The sequence below is a fragment of the Poecilia latipinna genome, unplaced genomic scaffold (assembly GCF_001443285.1).
Source record: "Poecilia latipinna isolate Pla-1442-1.1 unplaced genomic scaffold, P_latipinna-1.0 Scaffold502, whole genome shotgun sequence".
Classification (NCBI taxonomy): Eukaryota; Metazoa; Chordata; class Actinopteri; order Cyprinodontiformes; family Poeciliidae; genus Poecilia; species Poecilia latipinna.
Window position 1 is genome coordinate 166,772 of NW_015113118.1, and position 22,431 is coordinate 189,202.

The 22,431-nt window shown below is 37.8% G+C and overlaps 1 protein-coding gene across 1 annotated transcript in view; it reads right to left on the reverse strand.

Annotated features, from left to right (window-relative positions):
• LOC106952242 (metabotropic glutamate receptor 4) overlaps positions 1-12,455 on the reverse strand; it is a 168,312-nt gene extending 155,857 nt beyond the window's left edge. Inside the window, exon 1 of the mRNA XM_015040243.1 lies at positions 11,367-12,455. The gene's annotated coding sequence lies outside the window, so the exon portion shown is untranslated. The remainder of the gene's footprint in view (positions 1-11,366) is intronic.
• Positions 12,456-22,431: the final 9,976 nt, after the last annotated feature.

The window sequence follows — 22,431 nt, forward strand, 5'->3', positions numbered from 1 at the left end:
TGCTGACAAAGCTTCAACAAGGCAGGGGGGCGGGGGGATAGAAGCAGTGAAAATGTGTACCAATTCCTGGAATGCTTCTAAATTCAACACATCATCCTGTGATCCATGCTATGACTTAGACACACCACAATCTAATTACCCTTAGTGTAGATTATGTGTAATTACAACCATTTTCTCTGAATAATTCACCTGAAATTCAACTGAAATAGCATCTAGCTGTTTTGGTATTTTCTTCTTTGACTTGTCCACTGCAGCCTATTACATCATTTCAGTTTCTGTCAGCTTGGTGTAACCGCTGACAGTGAAACATCCTGCATTATAAACTTTTGACCTGCTACCACTCTCAGTGCTCTCATAGAATTCTGTGTTTGACCTTAAAGAGTTTGGCTAAACATCCTGAAGCCGTGCTGAGAGATAGTGAAGCCTCTGTTTCTCTGGACAATAATTTACTCAGTCCTCAGGAAGCTTTATTATGCTCACTATATTCAATAAGTCCTTCTGACTTCCAGTTGTGTGCCATATTTCATCTCTGCTCTGACGAATGAGTTTCCCGACAGTGAACATGAGGAATGCAAAAAGACTCAATGGGCACGTCTGGAGGGGGGCGGCTTACCCACAGAAGATCTCAGCAGTGGCGATGAATGCATCAGAAAACACTGCTGTAGGCAAGCATAAGTCAACAGTGCCTAATGTGAGCCCTTGGTATGCACGATGTTAAATAGATTGTGAAAATGCTCTTTTCATGACTAAGATGGAGCTTTTCATTAATCTCAAAACTGAACCTGCCTCCGCAAAACAACGAGGATCCCTCGCAGGGAAGACAAAACACCCACGTTGGACTAAAGGGATCTCAGAAGAGCTCTCATCTAGCCCATGGGCTCTCTCTCCATGCATCTACCCCATTTAGCAGTGCGTGCATTTGTGATTTGCAGTCGTATGAAATGAGTTCAACGTGTAGCATGTTGTAATAATTGTTTTCAGTCTGAGCATGTATGATTTTTCTTGTACTGACCTGTAAGTGTGCGTGCACGCCTCTCAGTAGCATCTACATATGGTTTGTTAGCTCTACATGAAAAGTGTAGGTGGACGGGGTTAAGACAGAGATTCACACAACTCAGTAAATAATATTCCACCTTTAGCGTGTACAAATGCCACAGTTAGTTGGAGATGTAGTGTTTTCATTTTATTTTTGGAACGCCTTGTTAATGTTAGCCACGTGCTGAAGATTAAAAGACCACGGTTCAGAGAACACTCTCGTGTGTATGTAGAGATAAGTCTGATAAAGCTACCTATTTGGTAGGATGACAAAAATACAACTGCTGTACATTATTTTAACACATTTGTTCCTTCACTTCTCTCCAGGGTTGTTTGTTTTCACACTATCGAAGCTGAAAGAAAGCTCGAAGAAGAATGCATGTGCGGGTGACATGTTCAAATTCATTTACAGACACAATCAGAAAACAGAATTGCAGTTTACAAGTTCCAGCTGAGTAAGATCATCCCTTAAATTGAATCCCGCCAGTTCGCCTTTGTGAAGCTGCTTGCACATCTGCGCCGGTGATTACAAGTTTTACTTTCATACACAGGTGCCCCTGATAGCTCTAAACGGCGAAGTGCAAATTCAAAATGAAGCAGATTCCATATGTCAAAGTGTCATCCCGTCATGCTCTGTTAAAAAGGTGGCAGAGACAGTTTAATCAGCCGTTGCAAAGTTAAATGAATCACCACAGGCCATCAGAGGATTCAGGCTTCGCCTTAGTGCCCAGAGATGCTAATTTTAGGGTATATCAGCCTTATAGCCGCTATAGAGCCCTGTCTACATACTGTCAATTCTCCTGAACCTGCAACACACTAATCTCATCAGAGCAACCCCAGCAATCTATTTCTGAGCCAAGTCATTTTTTTGAGTCAAACGCCTTCCTTCCAGCCGGCAGAGTGTATGAGAACCTGTGATGTCCCCATGTAAAAGCCCAGGGTTCCATTTGCAATGCACATGTCTGAGCCAATAATTGCAGCCACTTTATCAACACCCATGTTGATAAGTGATGGCTGCGAAGTGATCTCGATTTCTACAGCAGGAGTCCAGAAAACAACTTAAAATCCACATCTACCTCCATCAAACCTGTGACTTTTTTTTTCATGGGTTTTTGGAAAATGATGCTAAAAGCAGTGCATCAGCACAGCTTCATTGCAAATTGCATCGGAACTGAAATCCACTCAATAAGTAGGTTGCCTCAAGTTAAGTTCAAAAGTGGAAGACATAACGAAGATATTTTTGCATTATACCAAAAAACAAATTGTGCACATATTTTACTACACATGAGCCTCCCTGATATCGCTGTGTGCAGAAGGTGCCTTCGTCAGAAATCCTCAAGGGACGCTGCCACTTGAGAAGTAGATTACTCATGAAAACAACAACTAGAATAAAAGCAGCACTTACAGCATTTTAACCACATATCATAAGATTTTTGTGAAATAGTTGGCCAATTAAAATTCAGAGTGAAAACTGTCATTTTTCATGCTATGTTGGGCCATATAGCTTTAATGATCTTTGGCTGAGTCATTTCCAAGCTTAGGATGAAGTGTGCTGGAGGGGTGAAGAGAAATGTCATTAGAATATTGGATGTTTTAATGACATTGCTGAAACACACACAACTCTGGTGACAACCTTGGCTTCTGTAGAGTTTACATTTTTCTGAACTGTATGTCTCAAAGGCATTTAAAAAAATATGATCACAACAGATCAGTTAAAAAAAACTCATCTGACAATAATGGCAAGTGTTTACAAATAAATATTATACTTACAAAACTAAACTTTTTAAAGTATTTTTGCTGTATTTTTTTCCCTTTTAGTACTTTCCACTCAAACTTCCATTTCCAATACAAAGATGAAGGTAGATTTATAAATATTTGCATTCAAACACTAAAGCGTTTTGTTGACAAGTACAGGTTCTACTTTGTATTATCCCATCAAAATTAAAAATAAAGAGTTGGTGAAAAAAGCCTTCAAACATGTCCAGTTTGTATTCAGAGCTCAGAAAGTGTTGAAGGCTTTTCTTTAGCTTGAAAATTAGAAGTCCTGAGGTCAGAATGTGAATGTAATACAAATTAAAAAGCTGAAGGCGACTTTGTATTCAGCATTACATCAGTCAGTCCTTGCCATTTCTTAAAGGCGCATCTAAAAAATTTGAATATCATAAAAAAGTTCAAAATTTGTTGCCCCTCATTTTAGAAAGTGATCCCAGATATTATACAGATTCATTACACTTACAAAATACTTAAAGCTTTTATTTCTTGTTATTGCAAATGTTAGACTGCTATTTTTGCTGCTTAGAGTGACTGAACTATGCATAAGATTTTGGGGATAATCACTTTTTCATGCAGCAAAACCATGTAGATTTGAGATTGTAAGCCCCTTCTTTGAAAACTTTATGTTACTTGCGTTGTCTTTGACTAATATTTAAATTTGAAACACCTAAGTTTGACAAACATCCAAAAAAATCAGGAAGGGGGCAAACACTTTTTTACACCAGTGTACACTACGTCTGCCAAGAATAAATCACATTTATAGCATTTTTTCTTTCCAACTGCACAGGAAACAATGTATAAGATGGAGGATTTTCTAATGAGGGCTGTTACCTTAAACTAAATTAAAACGCCAGTGACAAGAAATATAATTCAAGAACAGATAGTTCATATATTAAGCTATAAACCTATGTGTTATGTTTGAAAAATCACAGTTTATTTGTAAGTACTGCATATATCTATTGGTCTTTAGAAAAATTTTTCCAGATCATTTTTTTATGTTTTATGTCATTAAGTATTTTTTTTTTCTAAAGATGTGCATTTAATTTACTGCTCTGCCCCCAAACACATAAATAAATAAATAAATAAATAAATAAATAAATAAATAAATAAATAAAAATATACAGCACATATCCTGGATAAATTACTATCAGCAGAACATCTGGTGTTTTCTGACCTTCAGTGGGTTAAGGTCTCCTCAGCTACAAGAATATCGACATTTACTCTCACCGTTGGGTGAAAATAGAGAAACAACCAAGCAACAAAGCAGTGAAATACTCCCTTTCGACCTGCTGTTAAGTTACTAGCGGAACAAACTGGAACCCGAACTGTAAAAGAAGAGATATGATAAATAAGTGGGAACAGTATGTATCACTATTATTACAAAGAACTGAGGAAAAATGATAGGGTGCATTTAAAGATGATCATTTCAGAGGAGCTTTTGATTCGAAATGAGCACGAACAGAACATGCAGAGTGCACTTCATGATTACACAGTTCTCACCCACATTCAGAGGTGGAAAGCGCCACCCATCCATCCATCCGTCTTTCTATCTATGGTTACCCATATGGTTCTTGAACAAGGAGTATGTGTTGGCTTCTTTTCTATTATTTCATTATGCCAAATGCATCACAGGGGAAACACTGAAATCAGCAAACACTACACAGCCGTGCAGGAATAGCAGGAAAAGAAATTACAGGTGATAGTTTGGGAAAATAGGATGCAACAGCTAAAGGTAATATCACCAGTGACACATCTCTCATTCTCAGCCAAGCCTCTCATCTCTGGCATCACTGTGAATGTCATTCTTTGGGTAGAAAAGGAAGAGGACTGAAATAGGCTCAGCACAAAAGTCTCCAGCCGCTTTGTTTGTTGCAGCCATAATTTTGTGTAAAGAAAAGGCTGAATTTGTTTGTTGCTCATTAATATACAGCCTTTAGCTCCGTGAATGACTCCATGTGTTTATGTCATGAGATTTATTCGTTTAAACATGGACATAGAAAAACGCAGAGAGAATAGGTGGTCTGGAGAGTTCAGCAAAGAGAATGAAGCAAGACTAAGGTTAACAATGAAAAGTAACACATAGATGCTTTTCAGAATTGCTTGTTGGAACCCTGTAATTAAAACAACAATCAAATGAAAACCTCCAGTAGTGTTTTAATGTGTTTCAGATAGTGAAAATATGTCACATGGAGAATAATTCTTGAAACTGTAGTTTGAAATATTTGAGAGACTTTTTTTTTTGTCCAACAAAGACACAATGAAAAATGGACTGGGGAAAAGACCTGTAAGGATTAATTACATGAGGAAACTGAAGCACAGTTTAACATCAGAATGAATAAAAGCCATTATTTCACAGAGTAAAGTGTGTCATTATCCCTTCACAGTGGTGAGATACCTAGAGTTTTTTGCAGGGTATGCTTGAGGCAGGATTCATTAATCTGGCAAACTGAGAATAAAAGAAAAATTGAGGTTTCTTGCATGTTATTACTGCTGTGAATACCAACACTGCATCTTATCTAGCTTTTCATCATGTTTTGATCCCAGAGTGAAACCAAAGTGTTCACACTACAATAACAAAATCTCTGAATTTCCATGCACATTCACATTCACACCACAGAACAATCTTGAGTCGCCAATTAATCCGGCTTCCAGTCTGACATTTGAACTTTTTCTGCATGTTAACTACTAAGCTGCCACATTGTTTTTAGAATCCATGTCTAAAACAAGCAGTCCTTTTATTTATTTATTTATTTATTTATTTTACAAAATATTATATCTAAGAGAGTGAATAAAACTTTTAAAAGGTGTTTAAATTTGGAATGGCAAAAGAAAAAGAGAGGGAAGAAAGATAATTTCAGTCTGAAAAGATTGCAAAATATATTCCCTTCTGGTATCAACAGTCTCTTTAAAAAAAATCCTGTATTTGAGCTGTGCTGCCACTGTTCCATCATGCATAGTTCAGAAGTATTAAATAAATAACAGAATTACACGTACAGTTGTCCTCAGATGGATTTACGACCTACGTACCCCACCTCTCACCAGACCACCAGAAATGTCTGGCTCCCAGCCGCGATGCACTGATGCAGTAATTAGTGCAAAAAAAGCCTAAAAAAAGAACTACTAAGTCCACTTTACAGTACATGGATGCACTTTTAGCAGTCTTTTAATTCTGTATTAAAAATACTTCTTTACATTCCTTATGTAATATTCGATGAAATTGAATTGTGGATTAGCTGCAGGCCATAATTATCTAAATTACCAGAAATACACATATGAAATATATCACTCTATATGTATAAATCTATGCAATATAAGATTTTACAATTTAATTACCTGATTAAAAAAATAATAACTTGAATTATTACTTTTTTAGGCACACTTGTTTATGAGCAGACATAAATGTTAAACTTTATTTTCCCTTATACAATCTAGTATGATACACCACCAGAAACGGCGACGTTTCCATTTACTGTCCATCCGTTTCATCTTCCCCTGCTGCAGAGCTTGTAGGGTTTCCAGCCTGATGTTTCCTCGTAGCTCCCTCACAGAAGGAAAAGTGAGCAAGTTCCACTCATTCCCAGCAAATCTAGACCTGTGGGCAGATGAATGCAGCTACCTATTGCACCATTTTTTGAAAATGCGGTTGTAGCAGTGATCTTGGCTGTCCTTTTTACTCAAAATGCAGTATTTTTCCTGCACCATTGTGGCCCGCTGAGGCCACTTAGACCGGAAAAGGTAAAATTGAAAGTGATATCCGTTTCTGCTCTGTGATGGGGGCTACTGCTACCTGTATATGTGAATAACATTGGTGCAAAGAGTAGTACCTCTTTTGGCAAAAATATAAATAAATAAATAAAAATCCTCAGACAGATTTTCATAAAATATTGACGTAAAAAAAACAAGTATATGCCTTTATCTTTTATTTGCTTTTTGCAGGGCTGTTGGTGCAATGCAGGAATTTCAAAGTTGAACCATTCATTTCATCACAGGTAGTAGAAGGTAACAAAGTTTATTTAGCTATGTATGGCACGAAAATAGAAGGTATTAAAAGAAAGATACATTTAAAAAAATATTTTAAATTTATTGTAATTGATAGTTAAATAATGCATCTTGACTTGCAAAAGTGTGCAACTTCTCTTCAAGAGTATTCAAAGATCAAAAGACTAGATACTATTTGATTGGAAAAACGACTTTTGTTGTAAACTGACAGTCAAAATTTAATTGACATTAAAGAGCAGCTTTTTACTTAAATCACACATATTTGTTGATTTCAGTAAATATTCAGTTAATCATCACTGGATTTGAATGGGATTAAAAATCAAAAAGTAAAATGAAAATGAAATGTATCTCAGGTCTACTTTTTTTTTCTTTCTGTCTGTGATGGTTAGAGAGTTATTCAGGGAATTCCTAATAAGAGAGGAAATGAGAAACAGAAGTGTCCCTGTGAGTAAAACTGCATATCAAGTAGTTCAAGCCAATACTTCAACCTCCAGCAGCTCCAGCTGTATAAATAATAACCGGCTATTAGTCATAAGGACAGAATCAGCATGAGAAATTACAAGTTCATACCATGCCGTCCAAAAAGGAGTCATACTCCTTGAAATATTTCAGATTTTGCCATGTTACAACCACAGACTTGAATGAATATTATTGGATTTAATATGATAGAAATGCAGAGAGCAATGCATAACTGTGGAATGAAAAGGAACTATAGTCACCGATTTTTGTACTCCGTAAAACTCTTGAAATTTCATTGTACTTTTGTATTCAGCCATTTTAAAGTTCACCTATAAATAAAATCCAGCACCCACCGATTGCATTCAGAAATCACCTAATGAATAAATAGTCCACTTGTGTGTAGTTTCATCTTAGTATAACAGCAGATATTGTATCTATTAGAGGTAAACAACATCAGTGAGCATACAGTATCATGAAGACTGATAAATACAACAGATATTTAAGAGAAAGGGTTTTGGAAAAGTTTAAATCAGGGTTGGGTTATAAAACAATATCCAAATTTTACTCAGGGCAACGAAATACCACACTAAAATTCCTGAAAATTTTGTTGCTCTTGCCTTAAAAAATGCAGCTATTGCATGACACAAAGAGAAATAATTCAAAGGGCATGAATACTTCTGTAAGGCATGGTTGTTAATTATTTTAAATAATACTTACAGTTTTATGTACTCTTACTTGGCTAATTTACCATTCCTGTGTAATTGGCAGGTATTTCAACAATATGGCCTAAAAATAGAAAATACTTTGAATCTGCAATGCTGATGAGGTTCTATAAAAGAGGAGATGCAAGATCACCATTTGTTTGTTAATGTAGGTATTGCACCGCCTCAATAGCTTACACTTTGCAGGAGAAAACAAAACAATTGAGAAATAAAAAGAGTTGAGTGTGAGAGTGGGTTTCCTTGTTTACAACAATGAACAATTTTGGATTCAATAATGATTCACCGACACTTTTTTTTTTTTTTTTTAGGTAAACCTCAACAGTTATTTCAGCGTGGATGTCTGAGAATGAACTGACTGGGGAAAAAAACTGAATCTACATAAGGGAACATAGTAAGAACTTCAGGAGAGGTGAATTTTAAGGGATGGCAGAAGGTAAAATGGTTTGAAACCCTTGTGTAAGATAATGTGCATAATCCACTGCAAGGATGTTAAGTGCACTCATTTCACACTCCATTTCACACAATACCGCTTCAGGAAGAATCAATGTTTGTGATGACTCAGGAAACACACAACATACCTCATTTGCATCTTTTTTTGTTGATGTTTTCCCATCAATGTTAATCATTTTCATCATTTTGATGTTAATATGGAATAAATGACTTAATAGAAATACAATAAGAACTAAAACTATGGTTGTGTGGGAGGATCTGTCTGATCAGTGGAGGCCAAATAACAAACACTGCATTCATAATTGACATTAAGCTGCTAAATTATGTACCTGTTGCTTTTTCACATTTAGATCCTTATACAATAGGGAAACTAAAACAATAAGTGGAAATACTGTCTGATTATGTGAGATCTTGTTACGAGGAGAAAAAAAATCCATTAATCCAAGATAGAATGAATTTCCCTGAATATAAACTACTCATTATCATAAGGAATAAATAGGTTCTCAGTACATGTCCCTGTAAAGAATGTAACCATGCAAAATAATAAAAACAAATAGACAGGTTTAGAGAAAGAAATTCACTGGCATCTACCAGTCTAAAAAATAATTAGCCATTTCTAAGGCTTTAGGACGTCAGCAGACCGTACACATCAGCCATGTCCCCCACGTCGCCTGTCTTTACTGTATGGAACCACTTGGAAAACCTCCCTTGGTGAGCAGATGGCGTCTGCCAGGAGGAGGATGAAGCTGGAACCTGGGCTCCACGGTCTGTGCACACATTTTGCCCCACAAGCTTTCGTAAAAGGGGAACAACGCAGGTCTGTGGGGAATTTGACCACAGGTCTGTTTTGGGAAGCAGTGCACATGTTTGTTTGTTGTAGCCTGTCTGAAAGATCTGTGAAGCAGCTAGAGTAAAATCTTCGACTGCTTGGGAGTCTGTCTGAAAAGCAGGATCAAACGTCCCTATTTCTCCTAAAGAGATTTCAAACACTTTGATCATCATAGTTTCTGTGAAACGAATGCAACATGTTCATTATTTGACCTCTTTGCCAGCGGAGTGAAATGCAGAGAAGTCTGCATTTTGCAGGCTTGCTAATCCACAGTGTGCTGCCGAGTCCTCCTGTATTATTAAACAGAGAATGAGGCTGTGCTACAGTATCTCTTCATAGCTTCTTACATTCTAGCACATGACATATTAAAGATAACTTCGCATCAGGCAAAGCAGGGGCCTTATTTGCTGAGTCTGCACTTGCTAAACTAACTCAGAGGACAAGATAAGCAAAGCAAAGCTTGGCAAAGTAAATCTAAGACTGGTTGAAAAGCCTCCCTGCCAACTACACAATCTACACCCAAAATATTCCCTTCAATCTCTCTCTGGGGGAGATTTCTTTGCACGCTTTGTTGCTAAAGCCAGGTAGGCTATCAGTCACTGAAGAACACAGCAACAAGGAAAACCCAACGCAAGACAGAAAATCCACCTCACGGGACCTCAAAGCCTGGACGAGGCCAAATTAAAAGCCCTTTTCTGCTGAGTCTCACTTTTGAGATAATTATGCATTGATATGAAAAGCATTTCCCTCCTCGCCTGTAAGTTTTGAGGGAATGCATACAATGGCATATTTGGCTCATAGCACCACCCCGCCATGAATTGAACCTGTGAGAGCGCTACTGCACAAAGCTAATCTGTGGCACAGCAAAAAGGCCCCTGGGAGCACCTCAAAATGGAAACAAGTATTAAAACCAGGGTTTCCTTGTGTGTCAGACATTTACTCATGTTATAAACCCTGACCATGAACTCTAGCCCTTGGTTACATGCCTTTAGACCAGGGGTGGGCAACTCCAGGCCTCAAGGGCCGGTCACCTGCAACTTTTAGGTGTGTCTCTACTTCAACACACCTGAGTCAAATAATGAGGTCGTTAGCAGGACTCTGGAGAACCTGACTGCACTGAGGAGGTGATTCAGCTATTGGATTCAAGTGTGTTGGACCAGGGAGACATCTAAGAGTTGCAGGACACCGGCCCTCAAGGACCAGGATTGCCCACCCCTGCTTTAGACCAAGCATAGCGGGTGCAAATTCGGTAGAAGATACACCACTGTCAACAGAACAACCCATTAAAGTTAGCTCTGGTTTGCAGCTTCAGCACTGCCTTGTGTTAGGCGTGTATTAATAAGAGGTTGCACATCTGCACATCTCCAGTGATTGGCAACCCTTCACCACCTCCAACACACTCTCAGAGAATACCACCCAAGCACTATAGGGTGCCCCACCACCCACAACCCCGCTCCCCTCTCCTGCACTCGGCTTGATTCAACTTGTTCTTGAGGCTGACAGGGGGGACCCGAGGTGAGAGGTGGGGGATGAGATCAGATCAGATCTTGGGGGTGATGCTGAGAAAGCGGCGGTTTGCGCCCTTTCAGATTCAAACAGGATTGGTTCATGCACAAAGAGAAGATTCATCCACGGTTAATCAGGTCGTTCAGAACTGTAACTATAATTATATGAAGACCCTGGGGCTGCAGCAGTTTCTACGTTGAGTCATTCTTTTATCATATTTTGTGAGACTTCAGGCGCCTCTGCAGCGCAGCGAGGCACAGAGCTCCACGCATAACGCTGCGCCTTAGCACGCCAAAGAAAAAAAAAAAAAGGAAAAAAAAAATCAAGGCACTTACAGTTCAGGGCGTTGCACTGCTTTCAAACCCAATGCGCGGGTTTACTTTGCACAACTGATCTAAATCTGTTAGCTGCTAATCACTTAAAGACGCATTCAGATGTTTTAGGTGGTTCGCACATTGCCATGTAACCCAAACGACCAGAAATGCGCACATCAAACATCTGCTTTGACAGTTAGGTGATGTCACGATGCTTTCTAAACATTTGATTACAATAAATAATGTTTGTTGTTTGTTTGTATTTTTTTCTGTACTTACCCAGCTCTCCTGCCCACGGGGAATCTACATGGAGTGACCCATATCCAAGGAAAAAACGTTCTATTTTTCTGCTGGAATATTAGGAGAATAGAAGGTTTCCTGAAAAACTACGGTTGTGCTTTCAGTGAAAAAACACTGTAACTCAATAGTATCCAGCGGGAATCCAAACGCATTTCGAGGCTGCGTCGATCTCCGGAATTCATTGCGAGCGCTGTCCACGAAAAAGTGGTGCTGAAAACTCCTCAAGTCTCAACTTCAGGTTTTGTTCGAGTGAGGGGGGGAAAGGCAGGTCCGGTGGAGCCACTCGCCAACGCTTTTCCAGTGAAAAGGGCATCAGATTTTTTTCAACAGGATAAAAGAGGAGAGGAGCGCATATCCGACACCCGAGGGGAGAGCATACACTCTCCAACTGATAGACTGAAGACTGCGTGCGCTCCGTGCACTGGATGTGATTGATGTTAAATGCAACCTCAACCCACCGCCTTCATCAGGGGAGGAAACACAGCATCGATGAATGGGAGAAACGTTTGAATGACAAACTGCAGCATATCAACAGCACTTTGCCGACGTTTTAATCGGTAGCTGACATGCAAAAATATGAATTTTGACATTGACTTCAGCACCTCATGCCTTCTCCTCGAGCACTGCCGGACCTCACTGTGAGAGGTTGCATCTGTCCGTGTCTACGGATCAGTTGAAACCATGTGAACAATTTGTAAAAGTGTAGCTACGTGACATCCTGCGTGATCATATTGAAGCAAAATGCATCAAACTCATAATTAACACGCTGCATGGATAAACTCTAATGGATTCATTTTTAAGCTCCTAATGAAACAGGGCTGGTTTTATTGTTTCCACTATGTCGGTTGTGGCTCGTCACGCACGTTACAGGTGTTGCCGCAGCCTATGCAGTATGTCGAGTCTCAAAGCGGTTGGGATGCTGTGCGTAAACCATGACGAACACATCAAGTCCAATCACTGAGTGCGAAAACTCAATCTGGACACTATAGGTTCGTGTTTTGTAAGTCTGCGTGTGGGATGCCACACTCTACAGCCTGCTTGTGAAATTATGTCCGACCGCCTCTGTGTGTCCAATATTATTCTGGAAGAAAAAAAAAAAAAGATAAATTACTTTTTAATCAAGCGTGGCTAAAAAACTACTTAATGTCATTACCTGATTGTAGTTATGTTGTAGTTTGGTGTTAAAAAAAAAAAGACGTTCTTGCCATTTTTTCTTAAATATTGGCTTCTGTGCAGGACTGTTTCAAGCTTGCATGACGTTATTTGAGGGCCCACTTCCTGCAAAGCATTCCACCACGGTTCTTAAGAAAACTTAGGATATTTAGTCTTTTAAGTGGGACGAAATATTTTAATATCTGAAAATATTACTGTTTGTGTACCAAACATGATGTGTGATTACCTAGAGAAAATGTAGAGGGTAATCATGGGTAATCGTGGCTGTAAGGCTTACTTGAAGTTTTGTGGAAAATATAAAAATCTCCCGTCTCAAGAGAACTTATATTTCACACAGACACTGGAGTACTTCAAATAAAGTACAAAAAAGACCAGTGAGCTCCAGCTCCATTCTTCAGTGTTGAACCACTTCGTTAAGTATTGTTTTAGAATCCTGATTTGGGGGGAAGTTTAATGTTTTGTTCACAGAAAAATGGGGGCGGGGGGAGGCTATAGTAAAATTAAGTAATGCTAGATTTAATAGGGATGCATTATATATTGGCACCAACATTGGTATCAGCTGATATTAGATATTTTTTAACATATTGGTATCGGTCTGATAAATAAAACTGGGCTGATATGAACAACCAATATTTATTTTTATCTGTTTCTGATGGTTTTTCTCTGAAGGTGCCAAAACCACAGAAAAATATACATAATATCGGTAAATATCGATTATTGCTCATAACAGTAGTATTAATACTGAATATTGATTTCAGGCCAAACTTTGCATTGGTGCATCCCTAAGCTTTACATAGTACTTATAAATGCAGTTCTCATTGGTCAAAGTATTGAGCATCATATCTAGAACAAACAAGCAAGAACAAAAACTGAAAAACAAATAAGCAACAAGAAAAATTCAAACGAAAGTTGAAATCATACACCCACAAGCAGCATGTATACCAGGCACATGAAACAAATACAATCATTTAGTTAGAAATATGTGTAGGCTTGGAAGGCCAAACTAACAAGACAAAAATTTTAACACACAGACTTAAGGATCAGGACGAAAGGAGCACAATAGGTAGGAAAGAGTCTCACCAACATGAAGCAAAAACTGAAAAGACTTTGTCTCTTTTGTGCTTGAGACATGACTTAGTCACATGGAGGTCAAGTTTGTTGATTTGAACACTCTGATATAAAGTGTTAGAGATGTTTAAAAGGAGAGTAATACAAAATTATTCAATCAAGATGTTTTCCAAAGAGCTTGTTTGGACGATTAAAAGCACCTTTATAAAAAACAATTTTTAAGCAGGCGATAAACAACATTTAAATTAGATTAACATTTCTGCATTAAGGTTTTCTTCTACTAGCCTGATGTAATACTGTAATCATGTGTTTTCATTAGTTGTAAATGTGAAAACATAATTAATGGCAATAAAGGCTTGGAAACATCAGTTTGTGTGTAATTAATCTATAACATGTTTCACTTAATGAATTAAGTTACTGAAGTGAATGAACTTTTCAGTAATATTACAATTTAGTGAGTGTAACTGTATACAAAGGCCAAAAATACATCCATCCATTCAGTTCCCCATTTCCCTGCTTGTCCTTGCAGGGTTGTGAATTTTAAAGTAGACAGGGAGCCAATGCAGAGGACACGAGTGATGAGCTCATACAGAAGTCATAAAAGACTATTTATTGATTGTGAGATGCTAAAAAGGATTTAAGTTTTGTGATTATTCTTAGCTGATGGTTGCTATTTTTGGTGGAATGTTGATCTAAAGAGAGATCTGAATCTAAAATAACTTTCAAGTTTTCCACTTGATGCTTGAGCTCTGGAGTAATGGAATGAGATATGAGGTAACTTGTTGGCCAGGCTGCTAGCAGAATGATGTGGGCCAAAATGTAAAACCTCAGTTTTGTTGCTGTTTAGTTTAATGAGGTTGTTTTCAATCCGTTCTGCCGTTTCTGTCCCGATTGGCTCGTCTCCCTGGTGATAATTGAGCCGTTGCTTTCTCAGATTTGTGCAGCTGCTCCTTTTGCCTTCCTGATCACAGGCCTGAGTGTTGTGTGTAGCCTTTCACAGGTCTGAGTGGGTCACACCTGTGGAGTGCTGGACCCACTCCACCAGATCAAAAGAAAAGTGGAGGGAAATGCCTGTGTGTGTAGAAGTAAAGACTAGGGAGGTGGGGGTCCTTGTCTCTGAGGACCCTCGAGGCAGCTGAGCCTCTGAATATTCATCAGCACCTCTGCTGGAGCAAATTCCAGCCAAACGTTTGAGCTGACTATACACTCTGCCGAGCTATTGTGTTGCCGTACAAGTCATGCAAAAGAATGACAGAGCTAGCTTGTGTACATTATTGAACAGCGTGCTCTACATCATTTTACTACTTGTCAAAACATTTGATTACCTCCATCTGTCAGCCCCTCAAACCAGCGTTCTGTTTCTGTTCAGCATGGTTAGCACAAATGATTTATTCAGCTGTGGCGAATAAATGTAAAAGTTATTTCTTCCAGGAGGCCCATCGTTGCTTCACGTTGCTTCCTGCTAGCAGAGCTGTTGTTTTGTTTAACGTGTCTGCTGAGAGGATAACGTGTAATGCAGCCGAGTCCTCCCCATCCTTCTATGCAAGGCAAACTCTGGAGATTACTTGTTTCAATTAGCTATGGGGCGGAGAGAATTTAAGCCATGTTAATTCCAGTCACTAGTGAAAATCCAAGTCGAAAGGACCAGCCACTCAGGCATAATCGCCTGCCCCCAGATGTCTCCTTTTCCATGGAAACATTAAGGGAACAAATCGAAATGTAAATTCTAAGATTTGAAAAAAAATACTTTATTGATGTCTTTCAGGATAGAATGTAAGTTCTGCTGCAATTTGTATGATTGAGAGAAAACACTGTTTATGGGATTTTTGTCTTCAACTTAGCTTCTGGTATGAATACTCTTTTCAAACCGCTGAATTAAAATTTAAATACACATGTGAAGTCTCCTTTTCAGTTAGCAGAAGAAAAATGAATCTAATTGCCAGATTTTTGTGTAAAATATTTAAATAAGTCTCCAGTCCTTTAATATTGAGAATCTAAAAGCTTCAAATGTTTGATTCAACAGCATCAAGACACTGAGAGTCTAGCCAAAACGTGGGAGGACGCTCAAATGAGTCACTTTTCCACCGTTATTTGAAGCAATATGTTACAACAATGGAGCATGGCAGCCGGGTCATGCAGTCTGAAAAAGTGCGCTCCACGTGTGAGGGATATATTTTGTTCAGATAGTCGCTGGCAGTTGTCGCAGGTGTAGCCTTTTGACCCTTGCAGCTTACAATGAGTTTTTCTAAAGGCACAGAAAGAAAACAATCTATTTGATGTGAACCTCCAAACTCACATATATCCAGTCCCTTCTGTGATGTTACATCATTAAGATATCAACCAAGAAATTAATAAAGGAGATGAAGTTGTCGCTAGGAAATTTAGGTTTTATGAGACCAAAGACAGTTTAATTATCCTCATAAATATTTCGCAATAATTATTAAATTATAAATCTCTAGTTCTTGGAATATATAAATGATTTTTATCTAATAAAAAAAAACATCACAACTCTATAGACAATGAAATTACAGATTTACCATTGTAGCTTCTTTTGCTAAAGTTTGTGGCTGTGTTTTATGGTGCACATAATTGTTTTACTCTTGCATTGTCAGACCAGTCTTCAGGAATTAGAAGTGAGTGACAGTGTGGGATTTCTGTAACCAGAATAAGAGCAGCCCCTGGTGGTTAACACATTTATCAACGTCCAAAACATTGAAAGTGTCTGAAATTCTCACTCAAACACAGTGTTATCCAAAAGTGTTAATACCACTGAACTTTTCTGATTCTGTTATGGTATAGGCACAAACTTCAAAGCATTTTATTGTGACCATTTGTGACAAACCAACACAAACTGATGGGTTTTGAAGTGGAAAGAAAGTTATTTGTGGTTTTCAAATTATTTAGCAAATAACAGATATCAGAAAATTTCAAACCACAAATTTCATTGTATTGCATTATGACTTTATGTGATTGATGAACATATATCTATGTGCATTATTATAAAGTGGAAGAAGGATTTATTTAAAAAATAAAATCTGAAACGTGTGGTGTGCATCTGTTTTCGGATCATTTTATAAAATAAAATACTGCTCAGCTGAATTCAAAACCAAAATGTTTGAACTATACTACAAAATCCAGGTACATGGCATAAAGCATGCTCTGCACATCCTATCTCCAGTATTGAATGGAGATGTGGCAGCATCATGCTGTGGGGACTCTTCTCTTACGCGAGAAAATGAAAGCTGGTTAGAGTTAAAGACAGGTGGAGAAAAACAAGGCACAGTCCAGGGAGAAAAAAAAAACTCCAAAAGACTTGAGTTTTGGTGGTAAATTTTCCACCAAACTAACAACCATAAACAACTACCTAGCCCTCCAATGGATCGGTTCATCACCCGGGTAGTATACAGTACATCTCCTCACCATACCAATGGTCTTAAGAGGCCTGCTAATCAGCCATGATTTGATTCAGGTGTGTCAAAAAAAATCAAATATGCAGGATTCTGACTTTTGGGTCAGTATCTTGACCTTTGAGTATATAATGCATATAATGTATATAATGCAGAAGCATTATATACACATATTTACTAAGTAAATTTAACTTTTGACACAGTTTTTTGTAGACAGTGATTGTAACAATGGATTTAACTTTCTTTTTTTTTCAGAACATTTAGAAAAGGCAGGTTTGCACAAGATCTTGAATAATAAAGATTCAAATGAAGACTGTGTGCACAGGAAGCAATGCCACATTAGGTCGAAAAAAGAAAGAACAAATTAAACATGGTAACTTCTCTTATCTTTGAAGCCAAGCACAGTCTGTTCTGGCCTTGGGCAGGACTGCACTGTCTCCTGCTTATTTAGTCATTAATGTGCATATTTACCTGGAGAGAAAAAAGGAGCTTAAAGGTTAATGTTTCCAATATCCTCACACTCGTCTGTTAAACAAACCTCAGCTGCTGCGTAGCCCTTGGTGTCGTTTTATCTTTAGGGATTGCCCTATTATGAGATACAGCACTAAAGCCGAATTTCCTGGCTCATTTACTTTTCGCCACACTCCAGTTGCGACAGTTCTGCTTATCTTTTATATGACTGCCAGCAATATGCTGTCTGTTTTACATCACACTTTCTTATTTGAGTATAGGATAAGACACTCTAAGTCTAATACACATTTTCACTACCTAAATAAACTCACTCTTATATGTGAAATAATGGAGTGTATTGCCTGCTTTTGTAAAACTACTTTGTGCAAAAGTCTAATGTAATTTCATAGCTTCACTGAAGCAAAATGTGTTCCCTACTGAAGACTTTAATTATGTCATTTGGTCAGCTATACTTGCGATCAGTTTGAAGATGTTAAATGATGGTAGAGAAGGTAAGATGTTAAAAGTTATTTCCTAATTTACATAAAAGGACAATTGAGGCTGCACACTAGCCCTGCAGGCAGTCCTCCAACAAATTCAAACCAAATCCAAAATAATTAGAAGAGGTTTGAAAAAGAAAGAGAAAGGTAGAGGCTAAGACACATAATAATGGAAACTAAAGGCTTGTAACATGGAGGCAATCTGACAAATGAGCTAGGGGATGATGGGGGATTATAAACCTAGAGGGCTCATTAGCAGAGAAAGAACAGGTGAGCTATGGGGTGGAGAAGGTCAGAGCGTGGAGAAAAACAACTTGAAGGGCAAGCGGGAGTGGTTATTCCGAAGTGGCAAGAGAACGGGATGACTCAATCAATTAAGAAAGCAAAACTGTAGCAGAAATCCTTAAAATCCATCCACGCATGAAATTAGATTCACATTAATTTACAAGAATCAGAAAGTTTAAACCAAGCTGAGAAGCTGGAGGGTGTCCAGGCTTTGCAAGAGGGAGATCCAGACGGACCTAAGACCTCAAGATACCCACTCTTGTGTTAGCTGCATAGTTAGATTTTCTAATTACTTTTCAAATGAAATGGAAAAACAACTTACTCTTTTTTTCCCCCATACTTTTGTTTGTTCTGCCTCAGCTAAGGTTTCAGATGGACAGTTCAGGATGGACTGGCATCATCTTCTCTAAGGACCAGATCGCAAGGTTGACCTCCCCGACCGGAGGAGTCCAGTTGGGACTACACCAACTAAATCTAAAACAGACCTCTTGTTCATTTGTTCTCTTGAGGAGAAACCCAGTCTATGGGTGTCATGTTTCTTACTGTGTAGTACATTATCTGGAAACACTGACGAAGTTTTATTTTGCTCCATCCTGTAAATCTACCAACATGTAACATACCTGAACATTTCTTTAGACAAGCTTTGAATTTTTACCTTTCCGAGTTCAAAAACAGTCACTTAAAGGTTCAGTCTTTGGTGGGAAACAATGCATTAAGTGGAAAATCTATCTAAATGATTACACTTATAGACTTCCCAGTCTTTCTCCGAATCTCCGCTGGTTTGTTTGCCAGTGCTGTTTTATCTGATCGTGTGTCTTACTGGCATCAATGCCAATTTAATTCAACAAGTTAAAGCAACTTCTCAGAAATCGAAATCATGTCCTCAGATAGTTTCTAAGAATAAGAGCTTTTTTCCCCCTGGGATTCTGTCAAGTCTGTAAACACTGCACTTCCTCCCAGCTCAGAATGTCTGGCTGACAGTATCTCTGACAACACTGAGCAAAGATTTTAAACCATTTTATGTTCATGGAACCAGACTTAAAAAAAACAGTGCTTAAGACTCCCTTAGGGTCCTTAATCGTTTTTTTTTTAAGACTTTGATTGTTTTTTCACTCATTTTCTGATTGGTCCCAGCACTGGCCATGAGTGCATATTGTACAGTGTGTGTCAAATAAAAATAAAGACTCTGGAGGAAAGAAGCATCAGAACCTAATATAATATCTACAGCAAAGGAACAATATGTAAGTCATGTCTGTAGGACATGAGAAAAATTCCATACAATAATTTTCTGCTCACAGCTAACTAAAACAAGTATTTAAAATCATTAAACATATATATATGACCTAAGACATTTGTGTGTTTAAGAACCTGAATGTAAAAAAAATTATTGAGACTCTTTAGACAAAATACTTCATGATGCAGTCAGATGTATAAAAACCTACTTTGGTGTATTCACTTATAGCGGAGAGCGCCATCTGTTGGACAGAAAAGGGACTGTAATCTCTATCCTTGCATTAGAATGGTACGCCAGAGATTTGCAAAGAGAACAGGTTGCCGTGGAAACAGCAGAGAGTAAAAGTGCAGCCTTTAGTGTGACCCTGCACTGTTATGTTTAATTGTCTAAGGCATGCTCTTGTTTGCCTGAAAGACAGAGAGAAAGAGAGGGAGAAAGGAGAGAGAAAAGTAAGTTAATTTTCCTCAGTGTGAAACTGTTGCTAACCCTAAGATCTTTCAAGTTTGCCTTTTCAACATTTTATATACAAACATTAATTTTTATATAATTATTAATGTCTTCCCACAACTCAGTTTGTTTGACTTGTCTTTTCACACTCAACTGCTGTTTTGTTGAATTTAAATGTACATCAAGTTAAGTAATTTACTGAATTTTGTGTTAGTCTTCAAAATATTCTTTCTGTACTTGCTTTTCTTTATCAATATCTGTATATTAATGCCACCCATGCAGTACTGTAGGTTTGTAAGTTGCTTACTGGTTAATGGAAATAGAGTTGGAGTATGTAACTTTTACAGATTTTTTTGTCTACATATTTGTTAAAACTGTCACCATGTTGTGACAGTTATATGAAACAGTTCATCTTTCAAAGGATTGAGCTCCTCAAGCATTCTTTCTATTTGTGATAGGAAACAGAGTTTAACACAACTATTTTGTGGTTAGATTCAGTGTTTTTTTTCTTTTTTAAGCAGATTTATTTTAACAGGAAGCCATTTAAAAAAAACTGTGAGGAAGTAAGGAGCGACTTCAAATGTCAGCACCTGTGGGGAGAAACTTGAATGGAATATAAATAATTAGATTAGAGGAAACAGTATCGATCCCTGGCAGGAAATTGCTCTGCAACGACGGCAATATGGTTTAGTAAGAGAGAATGAGAAACTAGAAATAAAGGTAACATAAAAAGAAAAAAAGAAAAACAAACCATACAGCTAACACATTTAAAGAACATTGTTGAACTATGGAGAAAACATAATTTTGATCGTCTTAACTGTGTAAAGAATGATAAATGTGAAGGAACTATTTTTGAAGATATGTCTAGCCCTCCCAGTGAAATGTCCGCTGCCACTTAGAGATTGACCGTAAATAATTCTGGTGGCCCAGACTAGACTTCAGTACTGCTACTGTGGTTATTTTCTGGATTTCTGATTGACACTATGGCTTACACCTTGTAATATGCTGCCTTTCATCTATTCGTCTTTCTTATTAAAGATAGAAGTGGTAAAACTAATAGTTCAGAAAGCCATAATTGAATTATGTATATCTATATAGTGCCAATACACAACATGTCATCTCAGTACACATTATAAAAAAAGGTCCATTTAATTCAATGAAACATACATTCCAATTCATTCTTGTTATTAAACAATAAAGACAAATTCAGTTTGTTATTTAAATTGATTTAAACATTTTTATCTAAGAAAACCTACAGACTGAATTGAGTGACAATGAACAATTGTTAGCATTGTGTCACTGACTTTGAATCAAACCCCGATGGAAAGGAAAACTCCCCGTTAACAGGAAGAAAACTCCAGCAGAACCCGACTCAGTGTGAATGACCATTTGCCAGGATCGACTGGGGTTTGAGTGGAAACAGAAAAAAAAAGAAACCAAAGTTTATTTTACAACTTCTATAACGAGCAAACAAACTGAGAGAAAACATAGTTAAAAGTTGAAATGACAGTAAATATTGAAAACTGGAGAGAAAGACGTGAATGTTGCAGAATTGCCAGAGAGAAGTGACCCAATCCAAGCCAATAGCAGCATAAATATAGAGATATCTCACGATAAACTCACTCAATTATAATCTTTATCAAAAAGGAACATCTTAAGCCTTTAAAACAGACAGTGGATTGTAAAAGCTCTAGCCAATATACCGTCTAAAGTCTTTAAACAAGTTATCTTGTTCAGGATTGCATATTTGGGTTTAAAGAGAGCACAGATCTGTGCATTCACACACTGGAAGTTGTAAGTTACCACAGACAGCAAAACAAGTTTATGTTAATATATAATGAGCCTTCTAGATGTAACTTAAGCCTTCAATTGAATCAATCGTGGCAGTTTTTTTTTCATATCACCAATCAGATTCAGTAGGGAGGTATGCTAACACTTCATTTATTTAATTTCTACATGGATTATCAGTCTGTTAAACTAAGAGATTGTTGGACTGCTTGTAAAGTGGGAGACTATGCGATTGTTCCTCTCATGCATGCTGAAGACTGTGCTCTTGTAACCTTACAGTACAGGTCTGCAACATACGTTAGAGTGTGTCCAATGAAGTGCAGAAAAAAACCTCAGGTTCAACTCTGGAAATAGTACTGTCATGACTGATAGGAAGAAGATCAGAGATAAATGTTTCCTTCCTTTTGTTTGCCCGATCTGTTTCTAAGCATGCACATAAAGAGAAGTAACAGAAAAGCTATTATATCGATTCGCTTTATAGAGCGAATCTAAATGGCAACTAAGTGATTATAAAGCCTTGATCTTAAATTAGGGGGCAGATCTGAAAAGACATGTGTGAGCAAAGCAGCCAATAAACCTGACTTGTTACAGCAGTTCTGTCAGGTGAATTGAGCCAGAATTCCAGCAAACTATTGGAAGAAGGTTATTGTGAAGGGAAACGAAAACGTTGACCCACAATACAGTTAAAAGAG